Source organism: Notolabrus celidotus, chromosome 1 (genome assembly GCF_009762535.1).
Source record: "Notolabrus celidotus isolate fNotCel1 chromosome 1, fNotCel1.pri, whole genome shotgun sequence".
NCBI lineage: Eukaryota > Metazoa > Chordata > Actinopteri > Labriformes > Labridae > Notolabrus > Notolabrus celidotus.
This window is the reverse complement of record NC_048272.1, coordinates 18,318,815-18,331,092: the sequence shown is the minus strand read 5'-3', so window position 1 is coordinate 18,331,092 and position 12,278 is coordinate 18,318,815. Positions and strand designations below refer to the sequence as shown.

General features: G+C 40.1%; 1 protein-coding gene across 1 annotated transcript in view; it reads right to left on the bottom strand.

The window, feature by feature from the left end:
* Window positions 1-11,855, bottom strand: part of si:dkey-166d12.2 (rap1 GTPase-activating protein 1) — a 199,099-nt gene extending 187,244 nt beyond the window's left edge. Inside the window, exon 1 of the mRNA XM_034686870.1 lies at window positions 11,636-11,855. The gene's annotated coding sequence lies outside the window, so the exon portion shown is untranslated. The remainder of the gene's footprint in view (window positions 1-11,635) is intronic.
* Window positions 11,856-12,278: the final 423 nt, after the last annotated feature.

The following is a 12,278-nucleotide window of genomic DNA, read 5'->3' as shown; positions in this document are numbered from 1 at the left end:
GGCTGGGGGACGTTGGGGAATATATGCAAACAGGACATGACATGAAAGCAAACGTTTGCCATTTACATTTAAAGAAGCTCAAAAGCTGAACAGTTTTCTCTCTTTCACTTATCCCCCATGTTAGGCTTGCAGGCAAAAGCTAGAAAAATGTCCCTTTTATCTCTTCATCCATTGTGAAAAATCAATGTCAGTGGACAGAATGAGGTAAACTGTGTCATTTATTTGATCCAGTGTAGCGTGCAGTCAACTCTAGATCCCATATGAAGGCAGTGTATTGGAGTATTTGTGTGTATTCGTGCACGTGATGGGAGGTAGGTCACTTGTTGGCCATAAAAATAGACTCATGTTCGGAGAAATCTACAGCATCTGACAGCTCAGGGTCCAACATAATGATCTGTTTAATGCTGCATGCAGAGCTCATGTAGCATGCTTCTGTGGAGGGCTTTCTAGTAATAAATACACACTACATAAATGCTATTCTTAATAAATTCAACAAGAAATAAAGGCTTATTTCCTCCCCTGTCTCACTTTTCTTTTTGTGTTTGTTTAAAATAAAGAACAAAGTGATTCCACTTTGTGCCCAGAGGTAATTAAGAATAATGAATCCACAGTCTCTGACTTCAAATCAAATTACAAAACATCCAGGTGAGCTGTTGTCTGGATGTAAATGTATTAGGGGTTTAAAATCCCCTCATCTGTTCAGTAATTTAGTCAGAAAGAAAACAATCTTGCTCCGAGTTCTCAAAACTTCACACCCCAAACTTCATATACTATAGGGATGATTTTTGATTGCTGGATTATTCTTTCACTCATCAAAAATCAAAGAGTTAATACAAACGTAAAATCTCATTTCAAAAGTACAATTGTTTATCGTTTTCACCGGTAGCTGGTTGTAATAAGGTATTCCAGCCAGACGGTGCCGATAGAACCTCTACAAGTTGTTTGCTAACTGCATTAAGTAACAGGAGGAAAAGAATGCTAACTGCGTTGAATAGCAAAAAAGAAGAAGAAAACATTAGCAACAGTCGCTGGAAATTCGTGTGTAGATGTGTGAGATTCAGAAACAGAGAAATTTGCAAACTGATCACGGCTGTAAAATGTGTCCGCTAATGGCAGCACCTCATCCCACTGCAGGTTAACGAGACTTCCGCTCAAACGGACAGTTAACGGGACGGGTGGAGTGTTTACGTTTACTTTCTACACCTGCAGTGCCACAAGTGTTGTGTGATTTGCTGTTGTCTCTACTTAACCTTTCAAACCTGCTGTCAGAGAGCTGGACCCAACATAATACAGACTGAAAGACCCATAAAGTCAAAACTTTTACCCAAGCAAACTGATCCATATAGTTTGTTATTGTTGTTGAAGAAAAAATTTCTCCATTACAAGACGTTATCTGTAAACCCCCAAAACAGACTGTGTCTTAAACACCAGCACAACTTATACTCTTGATTTTACAGTAACTACAGAGATGTTTATTCCAGGCGGAACCTGGCAAGCCTCTCAGTCCTGTTCTAGGTTTACTAATGCCATCATGAAGACCGAGTGACACACGACAAAAGGCCAAAAGAAAAACACTGGATTGCTCCCATAAATAATGCAGGAATCACTTCAGCCAGTCATTAACAGCACACAGCCTTACTGCCACATCCATCCAAATGAGACCAGTTCTGGACCAATTATGGCCTCAGAGACTCTTAAATCTTCATCTTAATTAATACCATCTTAAACCTGCCTGTCAGCTTTATTTCTAAATGTCAAAGCACTGTGACAGAGTGAGTACTTCAGCAGGTTTCAAAAAGGTAAATTACTTTGACAGTGATGTCCTTGAAAGTTTATATTTTCATAGAGGAGCGCATGTGGACAATATAACTTTATTTATAGGAGCAGAGCCATGATCTTATTAACAAGTGTCTTGTAACCGCCAAGTGTTCTTTTATTGTCTAGATCCATTCGTTAGTCACTGGAGTGTTTTTCGTATGTACACTAAAATGTAAGCTGCTCTTAGCCCAGAGTCACTTATGGTATGTTTGCATCGCATGTCATTGTGAAAAAGAACTTGACTTGTGGACAGTATGGATTCTTTTAAGTACAATTTTTTTTTTTTTTTTTTTTTATTTAACCAGGTTGGTCCCATTGAGATCAAATATCTCTTTTCCAAAGAAGACCTGGCCAAGACAGTCAGCAGCAAAAAAAACACAAAGTTACAGACATAGAAACACAGAGAACCAAAGTGCACTTTACAAGGATGTTTGTCACAGAAAGAGCCGTTACCTAGGAGGCAGTTGTAACAAGATACACTAAAAACAACACAATTCTAAAGATTCAGCTTCAAGGTCTTTCTTTTTAGATTTAAAAACATTTAGTGACACCAGCTCCTTGAGTTTCAAGCCATTCTGCAACTAATTCCAGGCTGAGGGTGCAGAATACCTAAAAGCCCTTTTCCCAGCTTCTGTACAAGCTTTTGGGACAGAATGCATTAAAAAGTCCTGGGAACGCAGTGAGTACTGTCCAGCACTTTTCTGTGTGATAAAGACACAGAGGTAGTGTGGCAGTAGACCAAGAATAGCCTTATAAATGAAAATGTACCAATGTACCAACCTACGGGCTGCCAGAGACGGCCAACCAACCTGCGAGTAATGGTGAGTCAGAGATTTACAATTGGTAATGAGCCTCAAGGAAGCATGGTAGGCTGCATCAATCTTGTGAAGACACTAAGCAGTGGTGTGCATGTACAAAAGATCACCATAGTCAAGCACCGGAATAAAAGTTAAAGCAACAAATAAAATTAAGGGACTCATCAATCAAAATACTGAGGTATTTGCAAGAGGTAACAACCTCTATCTCCTTTCCCTCTGCAGTGACCACCACTGGGACAGTTTGTGATCCAACCTTGGAGTTGGTAAATAACATAAACCTAATTTGATCTGCATTTAAAACGAGCTTCAGCTCAAGCAGTGTATCTTCAACAATTTTAAAAGCATTCAAATGTGTCAAGTTGTGTAAACAGCACCAGCAGCAGGTAATTGTGAGTGTGAAAGCTACACGGGGGCTTGGTTGTCATATGGTGCTTCATCTTTTTGACTAAATACTTCTACAGAAAAATCCGATAACATTTTTCAAGGTCTGTTATAATGAATGTTACTAAATGTACGACACAGGGAGATCATGCCTATGTTCCCACATTTCTAGGACATTTTCAAAGTCAGGTTTTGTGTTCCTACATTTCCTTTCAATTTAAGCCCTATCCTCCCACAAGATGTTTTAGAAGCACTTTATAGTAAATGAATGAATGAGTCATTTTATTTCGATCAGCAGCAGCAAAAATTGTCACAATCACAATCATTACACGAAAAAACAAAACAGGCTGATGGAAAAGGTTTTCCGCTGAAGCAGAGCTCATAGATGCCGAAATGTAGGAACATAGGGCTGTGGGAACATAGGCACGGTCCAGACACAGGCAGTTAATTCTCTCCATACTGTTTAAACAATTAATAGGCACAGAAATTATTTGAGCACTTTACACTGCTTGATCAACCATCAACGTGAAAATAGCACTGCAAAATTCCAGCTAGTTAATAGCTGCCTGCCAGCAAGTAAGGCACAAAACACATCATTCAATCTTCTTAAACCTGAGCTCATCACTACGGATGCATTGGTTCCTGGTTAGGCAGTTCAAAATCAATGCACTGCTACTGATTAACTAGTGGACAATCTCTCTCTCCCCCACTGTATCCCTCTCTCATTCTTGTGTACTTATACCTTCTCTTCTTCATGGGATGCTAATATATTCACATTTCTACCGTTGATCCTTCTTGAAGTGTATCATTCACACCTGCAACTTTACAACTAAGCAGAAGCACTATTTATGTCCTTTCAAATTAAAAGCATGTTCGCTATCAGTCAGGCAAGGCAAAATAAAAGCATCATGACGGCGGCACCGTTGGCCTAGCAGTTTAAGCGTGCACCCAATATACAGAGGCTATAGGCTGCTCCCGGCCTTGACCATTTGCTGCATGTCTTCCCCTACTCTCTGGTCCTCACATTTCCTGTCTCTCTTCGGCTGTCATATCAAATAAAGGCAAAAATGCCCAAAAATACAAGTTAAAAAATAATAAAAGCATCATGACAAACAGTATCTTACTCTGTTGCATCATACGGTGAGTAAAGGGTACCGTTACATACTCACTCACTTACAACATTAATGCAGCTTGGTTGGATCGTTGTCTTCTTCAAATCCCTCGTCATCACTTATCCCTCATCTTTGGCAATATGGTGTCTCTACATCATTATACTCATCAATGTTAAAAGCTGTCGGTGAATATCGCAACTGTTATGAACATTTCTTTCCTGTTGCTTATTGATGATGAGAGTAAGCAGCAACATAAGCACACATATTGTATTTCACCACGTGTTCGACTCTCATAGCAGCTCTTGAATGAGAAAATGTTAGAGTAACACATACAATCAGACTTTCTATTGAACCAACCACACAAAGCACAAAAGCAGTGGTCAACAGTCAGCAACACTGATGTTACTAAAATGGCACCTAGCAGATTCAAACCATGTTTAGTTGTATTAATGCAAGCAGAATTGTTGTCTGGATACAAATATTACAGGTTCTGCTGGGACCCGCTTTCCACTGCTGCTACAGTGAGCGGGATTTCCACACGTAAAATGAAAAACTAAATCATGTCCATATAAGAAAAACTGCCAACTAAAAGCTTCAAGGATTACTGGAAACACATAATCAGAGCCACTTAAATGAAAGACATGTCAGAGAGGAAACAGCTCATCTGCTTCAATATAAACAACAACAAAAAGAACCAGCAGAAAGCAGGACAAATTTAAGCCCTCCATTCAGGCAAAATGTTTGTTTTTGATAAATGAATCCATTAGCTTTCAAGGCAGTGAAAAGTGTTTGCTCTGAGTTTGTACTCCTTCTGTATGTGACACAGAACGAGAGTGAAAATTAATCCCCTTTTCTGTTTATTGATCTGGGTGCGGAGTTTGTGGTTGGTTTCATCAAAGTGTTTGAGGCCAGAGGAGCAGCCGGTCAGGTAGCTGACATTTGCTTTAAAACTTTTAATGCTATATAATCATTCATTGAAAGGGCAGATTTAAGCTGAGCTTTAGAAAAACAGAAAGTACACGCAGTGAAAGGGCAAAAAGAAAATGGCTTGGATTGTCCCAGACTTTCCAACAACGTTCCCCTAAAACCTCTGCTGATTGTGTTGCCCCCTGTGTGCAAAGAGTTCACTGCTGATGGAAAACAACAAGCCGTTTGTGCCCCAAAGCTCAAAACTCACAAGTATCGGTGATGCAATTCAATATCAGAGTTAAATTACAATATATCCTCGTCAGGCTGTTAATTTTCCTTCATGCAGGGCATTTTCACTGGGACCTGCTGCTAGAAGATGAGCAACAATCAGTATCTTTGCTCAAGGTGAAACTTTTTAACATCATCATTTGCAAAAATGAACACATTTAATATGTTCATACAATAGAGGAGGTGGTGTTTACATCCATTTCGATAGCTGGAATAAAGATTATTTTTCCTTCTGGGCATTTTCTCTTGTATTTCTATTGTTTTTTCCTTTACCTATCCATCGATCGATCTACCTTAGTTTACAAGCAAGATAGTTTATCCTTGAATATTCTTGAGATTCAGTTTGAAAATCTTAAAAAAAATTGAGATTATTTTCATTCAGCAGCCACAACATTACAACCACCGATTCAATGCAATCCATTAAAACAGCTCTACCATTTCCGAGGCCTACTATAGCTAACAAGATCCATATTGTTTACCTGGTCAAAAAGGCTATTTCACTATTATCTATTTTTCAACTTGTAGTGGGTTTTAATGTTTAAAGTATGGATGTGTGGGGCGCTGGTGGCCTAGCGGTCTAAGCGTCCCAAGTATGGAGGCTATGGTCCTCATTGCAGAGGTCGTCGGTTCGACTCCTGGCTGGTCGACCATTTGCTGCGTGTCTTCCCCCACTCTCTACTCCCCACATTTCCTGTCCCTCTTCAGCTGTCCTATCCAATAAAGGTGAAAAAAGCCCAAAAATATATCTTTAAAAAAAAAAGTATGGATGTGTACATTTAGTTGACTATACCAAGAAGTTAGTTGGTTAAACAAATTAATGTTTTATCATTGTAGGCCCAAAAAGCTGGTCCTATGTTGTGTCTTAGTTGTAATGAAGCCATCCACCACCAGAAGGGCTGCAGCTTCTTACAATGTTCCACTACAGGGGTTCCCAAAGTGTTGGTCGGGACCCCTGAGGGGTCGCGAGGCACAAACGTGAGATGTCTTCCAGAATTATCTTTTTTTAAAAGTTATCTATAAATAGTAAATTTAACCCATTATAGCAAAAAATAGACATAAATAGTAGCTAAATTAGAAATAAAACCTTTAAAATACAAAATGTAATGAGTTTTCTGCCTTTGTTTGTTGCTAGATGACTCTTTAGTCTAGGGTTAGTGAACAGTTAATTATCAAAAGCATTAGTAGCAGTAGGTTAATTCATAACGGCACATTAAACACAGCCACATGCTCATATAGGTAGGCTAATTTTCTGAAGGCCAACTAAATTAAGCCATATTAAATCACTTCGACGGACAGTGGGGGTCAAGTCTTTGACACCTATATTTTGGGGGTCACGGGCTGAAAAGCTCTACTACTCCAGTGTTAACAAGCAAAGATGATAGATTGCATCTCTGTGTTTGATGTGTTTTAAAAAGTTGTATGAAGGCTGTTTCTGGTTGAATTGGCATATAGCCACTAGACTGGAGCAACATGTAAGCAGCACAGTCATGTGGGCGTTTACATGCAAGGACAAAGAGATCTGGTGGTGCTAGCTCTACTAATTTTAGCCACACTCTGGAAACCAATTTGTTATTGTTTACCCACACACCCTGTGATAAATGATGCAATACACATTTTGCTCAGTTATGATTGTTTTCTGAGTGCTTTAGACTAATTGACAGTTTATTTTTCCATTTAGATTGCAAGACACTAGTCTCTCTAGGACTTCCCCGAACTGGAGTGCTTCATATTGAAAGGTGTTCCACTGTTTTGGCCTAATGTATGTTAATGGATTAGATTAAATGATGCAAACATGTTTCATAACAGTGCACTCCAATACACCAACACCACCAAAATAATAAATATAAATTGCATTTTTCAAACATCAACAAAATTGAAAATGTAGATTCCGGTAAAAAAAGTAGAAATTATGTTGGAGCTGTTGCATTGTGTTGCATTAGATTGCACAGGTGGTCATAATATTATTGCTGATCATATCAAATACTACTCATGTGACTGCTCCTTAGCAAAAAAAGGTCAAACCTGTAATGGACTAGAACCTAATGTTAAAGGAAGGGCCTAACAGAAACAGGCCACATGTGTGTAGTGCTGTATGTATTGCATGGATAATACTTGAATGTTTGAGTGACATTCAGTACGAAGCACCTCAGGGTTCAGTGTCTTTCTTAAGAAACAGAGGAGTGACAATTAAGTGTTGGATGGAGTCTATCAGATTGGCATAAGACAGTATCCATAGTGACACCATACACTGGATGATGACATGGTTGTGTTGTTTTTTCACTGGAACATTGTGCTGAGAGCAATGCAGTAGAAACAGCATGACAGGCGGTAAACTTTACAGAGTTTTCAAACTTTGATGGAAGAGGAGAGGGGGGACAGCCAAGGAGGGCAGGAAGTTGACAGCATGAAGCATAGATGCACAACTTCAGTCTGTTGGCTGCTCTGCAGCTCTTTGCTGCGATTGCTCAGTGAAGCCAGGTAAACACATTAAAGGAGAACAGTCTATTACTGCACTACTGAGGTGTCTAACTCAGGAGTGACCTGGTCGATGTGCTTGGCTGTAGTTTGCAATCAACGCTGCCAAATGCGGTGGGGTTGGTGTTACAGATTGGCAGCCAGACTCCATCGCAGTGAAGCAGGCCATTCATTCATTTCTCCGTAGATCCATGAAGAAATAATCCATTTCAGTGTACAACAATGCAAAACCACACAACTTACAGTGACAGCGAGACTTCATAACACATGTTATCACAACATGTCATGTGGGGAGCAGGTCTAGATCACACTGTTTGCTATATTAACAACAAAGACTGAACACTGACCCCACGGGCAAGCCATTGGCAGCGTTTGGCAAGTAACAGAAAAAGACATAGAAAAACCTCCTCTGATGGGCAGAAACTGAACAGAACCAGATTCAAGTTGAACAACCATTTGCTGATTCTGTGTTAGGCTTAGACAGTGAGACTGAGGGACACAGAAAGTATGAGATAGATAGAGAAACAAACAGATGAACAACAACAACACCGCCAGAGGCCGATACTACTGTACAAAGCTTAATATACCCCAAGTACGTTAAGGGTCACCAACCCTGACAAAGGAGATGGTGCAGAGCTGTCACACAAAGCTGGTTATCAGCCTGCTAAATCAACCCTGAGTTACTGTGAGCATGTTCGCATGGAGCAACATATGTCCAATCCCAAACATGAGCAGATCATCATATTTTTCAAACATAGAGCAAACTGATATTACAAAAATATGAAGTTAAAACATGATCCAAACTGAAATCAACACAGCTGCTGTTTCAGAATGAAATAAATGACACAGAGAAGAGTGAATGCACAAATTGAGACTTGTCACTTTCCCTGACTAAAATAACTCCTGTTTATTTCATCAAAATGATTTGTTGCTCCAATTTATTCTTGTGGCGTGTATGACAGTTTTAGACGTAATCAGCTTAAGCCCAGATGGTACAGAACAGAGCGATATGGAGATAATTAAAATTACTATGAGAACATGATTCAAAGCAATAAGCCCACGTAAATTTACATCTAATAATTACAACAACAACAACTCAAAGGCTCTGCTGTTGGCCTATTTTAGTTTCTGTTCAAGTATGATGTGGGGAAAGCACAATCAATAACTTTCATTGATATTTTCACATCAAATCATACAGGTGGACAAAGCGCCCTGATGGTGTCTCTTCCTCCTCACCTCAAGTCTCAGAGCTCCACGATGTAGCACATTTTTAGCAAAGTGATTGATGACAAACATGTTTTTATTTTGAAAGGACACAAAAGGTGCTTTTAAAAACTGATCTCTTATCATAGTTCTGAAAACTCTGAGTTAACCCTGAAGTTGCCTGCATAGCTGAAAATTGTGCTTCGTAGTTTATCCCCCAGGTGATAGTAGTTAGAATCTGTTTATTCTTCTGGGATCCCACCTGACCATAACATTAAAGCGCGCTGCAGGTGGGATAGCACATTTGTTTTGCATCCGCATATAGTGCAAAAACAGTGAAGTGCTGAAAAAATTTCCACTTGAGCGTACACCTAAGCCGAGATGAGTGCGTGGGTTAAAGTTACTCAAAGTTAGCTAAATGACGTGACAGAACTGGCCCCATCTGCAGTAAACTGTAGATTAGCTTGCGTGCCGTTTCTCATTGAAGGGGCCGAGCTGACCAGCATCAGTTGTTGCTAGTACAATTACTGGTGATATCTAACTCATACAACCCACTTCAAAAAAACTAAAACATCCCTTTAACCTTCCTTATCTTTAAACCTGAGCTGCAGTCAAACAGCAGCACTCACAGAGGACACAAACACTTACATCTGAATGCTTTTAGTGTTGCTTTTCCAGCCACTTTAAAATCAGACCGTGATGAGTTTCAGCTCCTTGGCTTCTTTGATTCATAGTGCTACAGTGACCATTGCTCACTGGCTAATGGCATTTCCAATAAGCACAACAATAACAGGAATTTATCTTACTGGAACAATGAACAAATAGACAACCTACTGGACCTTAGCCACAGCCACCCAAACAGCCTAACTCTTTGTTTTCTATCAAAAAGTATGGCTGTGTAATAGGCGAGAGCAGTCAGGTAGGTCTAAAAACAATATCTATTCACAATGTCTCTGCTGAGGAATGTGGTACTTTGCACTTTTTACCCATAACACTTGCAGCCTGGATTCCTCCTCATGGGAAGAGCAGGAGGTGAGTATGAATGTAATGCGTATATAGCATGCTGCCTCCATATTAAAGAGCTATGCAAACACTACACAAGCAAGAGATGCCTGGTCACTGAAAAACACTTTCATTCATGTTTTTTCTCCTGCACTAAAAAGCTCTGAATACTAAAGTTGTAAGTCATATTTTTAGGTTTGCTGTGAAAAATTAAAGATCTTGGCAGGAGAAGAGAGCCGGTTTGACATTCAGTAAAGGTGATGGACCAGCACGTCAGGTGTGCAGGGAGGTTATGATGTACGCCTGCTGCCTGCAGGGTGTCCAGGACACCGAGGGTGAGGGTTCAACCTCTGACTGTGCAGGTCGTCATTAGGATGCAGACAGACATGTGCTCCCCTGATGGACTGTGGAGGAGCAATTAGTCTAATACAGAATCAACCGCTCAGTCCTCTTCATTATGTGATGGAGCAAATCTGCATTCGTAAAACTGTAGGGAAAAACCTGATGTAGCTAAATGCTGTACAGTGAGTATGCTGAGGAGACAGTTGACAGCTCTGCTTGTCGGGTTTTTATATGTCAGGACTCAATAGGTCCCCATATTTCAGGAAATCTATCCCATTACATTCACTCACAAGAAGCTCCCAAACACAGCCACAGTTTTCCACCAGCTGTTGAACAACTTGCCTGGAGGCACTTTACAGTGTGATGGGAAATTGTCTAGTTCACATTTTCATGCTTAGATTTGTCACAGAGAGAATGCAAGACATGAGCCTTCAAAGCAAAAACTAATTTCTGAAACCAGCAGGAGGCCCTTTAATCAGATATACAGTGGTGATACATCCAACAAATGGGACATGTCAACTGAAGACAGAATAAAAGGAGGGGGTTGGTCATAAACGCTCACTTTAAACTCCTAAAATCAGCTGAGTTGTCTTGACTTTTATAAGGACTATAAAATGTTCACCTCAAAAACTAATTTCTTCATTGCGAGCCTACACCAGGGTCATTCTTTAAACTGGAAAATTATCTTCTCTGTTGCTGCATGTTTTCTGTCTCACATTAAACACCTACAATAAAGCATGGTGCTATTTTTCCCATACCACCTTGGAAATAGTTCCTTTAACAACATATCCAACCCTTTAGTTCTCTTAGTGCAATTTATCTGCAACATTAAAGCACCCAAAGCAACAAAAGGGGGAATTAAAACAGACTTAGTTTCATCAGTATTGCCTCTACATGCTCAAGCATTTCAACTTCATGATTTAGTTTAGTTATTTGTGGTGTGCTAATTGGAAACAGGGATTTTGCAATTACCAGCAGACGGTGAATTGATTACACATCAAATATTTAATTAAAGTGCTGCTAACTTAAAGTAATCCTACAGTTATTAAAAACGCCTTGTTACATTTAATGAGTGTTGTGGTAGTTGCGCTGTTTGGCGCAGTTTTTATTGCTACGCACTCCTCTGTCAGACTCACGTGCTTCACCAAAGCATAATATGTATTTAAGATATTTCCAGACCTATTACCTGGAGTTTCTGATTGAGTCACGTGGTGCAACGCGAGATTACACACCGAAGTAATCAACATTCATGCCTGAATTTACGCACAAAAAGTTGTTTCCTCTTACCTCTTTGGGGATTAAGGAGAGGTGCTCTGCGTGAACGCGCTCCCTCAGTGATCTTATGATGATGGACCCCGGTAAAGGTGAGTCATTGGGTTTAATTTGTCAGAAGATGAAGACGGGACAGTGTTGTCGCATCGGTGGAACAGCGCAGGGGAGAGAGGGAGCGGACTGGAGCTGCCGTCTCTGCCGCTCAGCCAGGTCCTTTGCACGTATCTAATGCTCAACTCTCTCCTCTCCTTTCTTTTAAATCCAGCACGCTGGCAGTGTCACGTGACCGTTCCCCTTCGTCCAATGCGCTTTCTACTACTCCTCTATCCACACAGACGCATGCACACACACTATGAAACACTGCAGTTCAATTTGCCGATTTAAACAGCTATACGTTCGCCCTACACACTTTGCATTTTCCTGCCAGCTGTGTAATCAATGCAAACAAGGAAGACAGTTTCGGATCATCTTGAGGGATTAAAAAACATCAGTTCATTCTCTCACTATCAATGTTACATTACACACACTTGTGAAGCTGAGAGGCTTTCAGGTTTTTGCTATGAAGCACTGGTTCCAAAAAAAATCACCATGAAACTGGAAATCTTTCTATCTCTATGTTTTCACTTTCCTCCATCCTGTGCTCAGTGTGTAACATTCC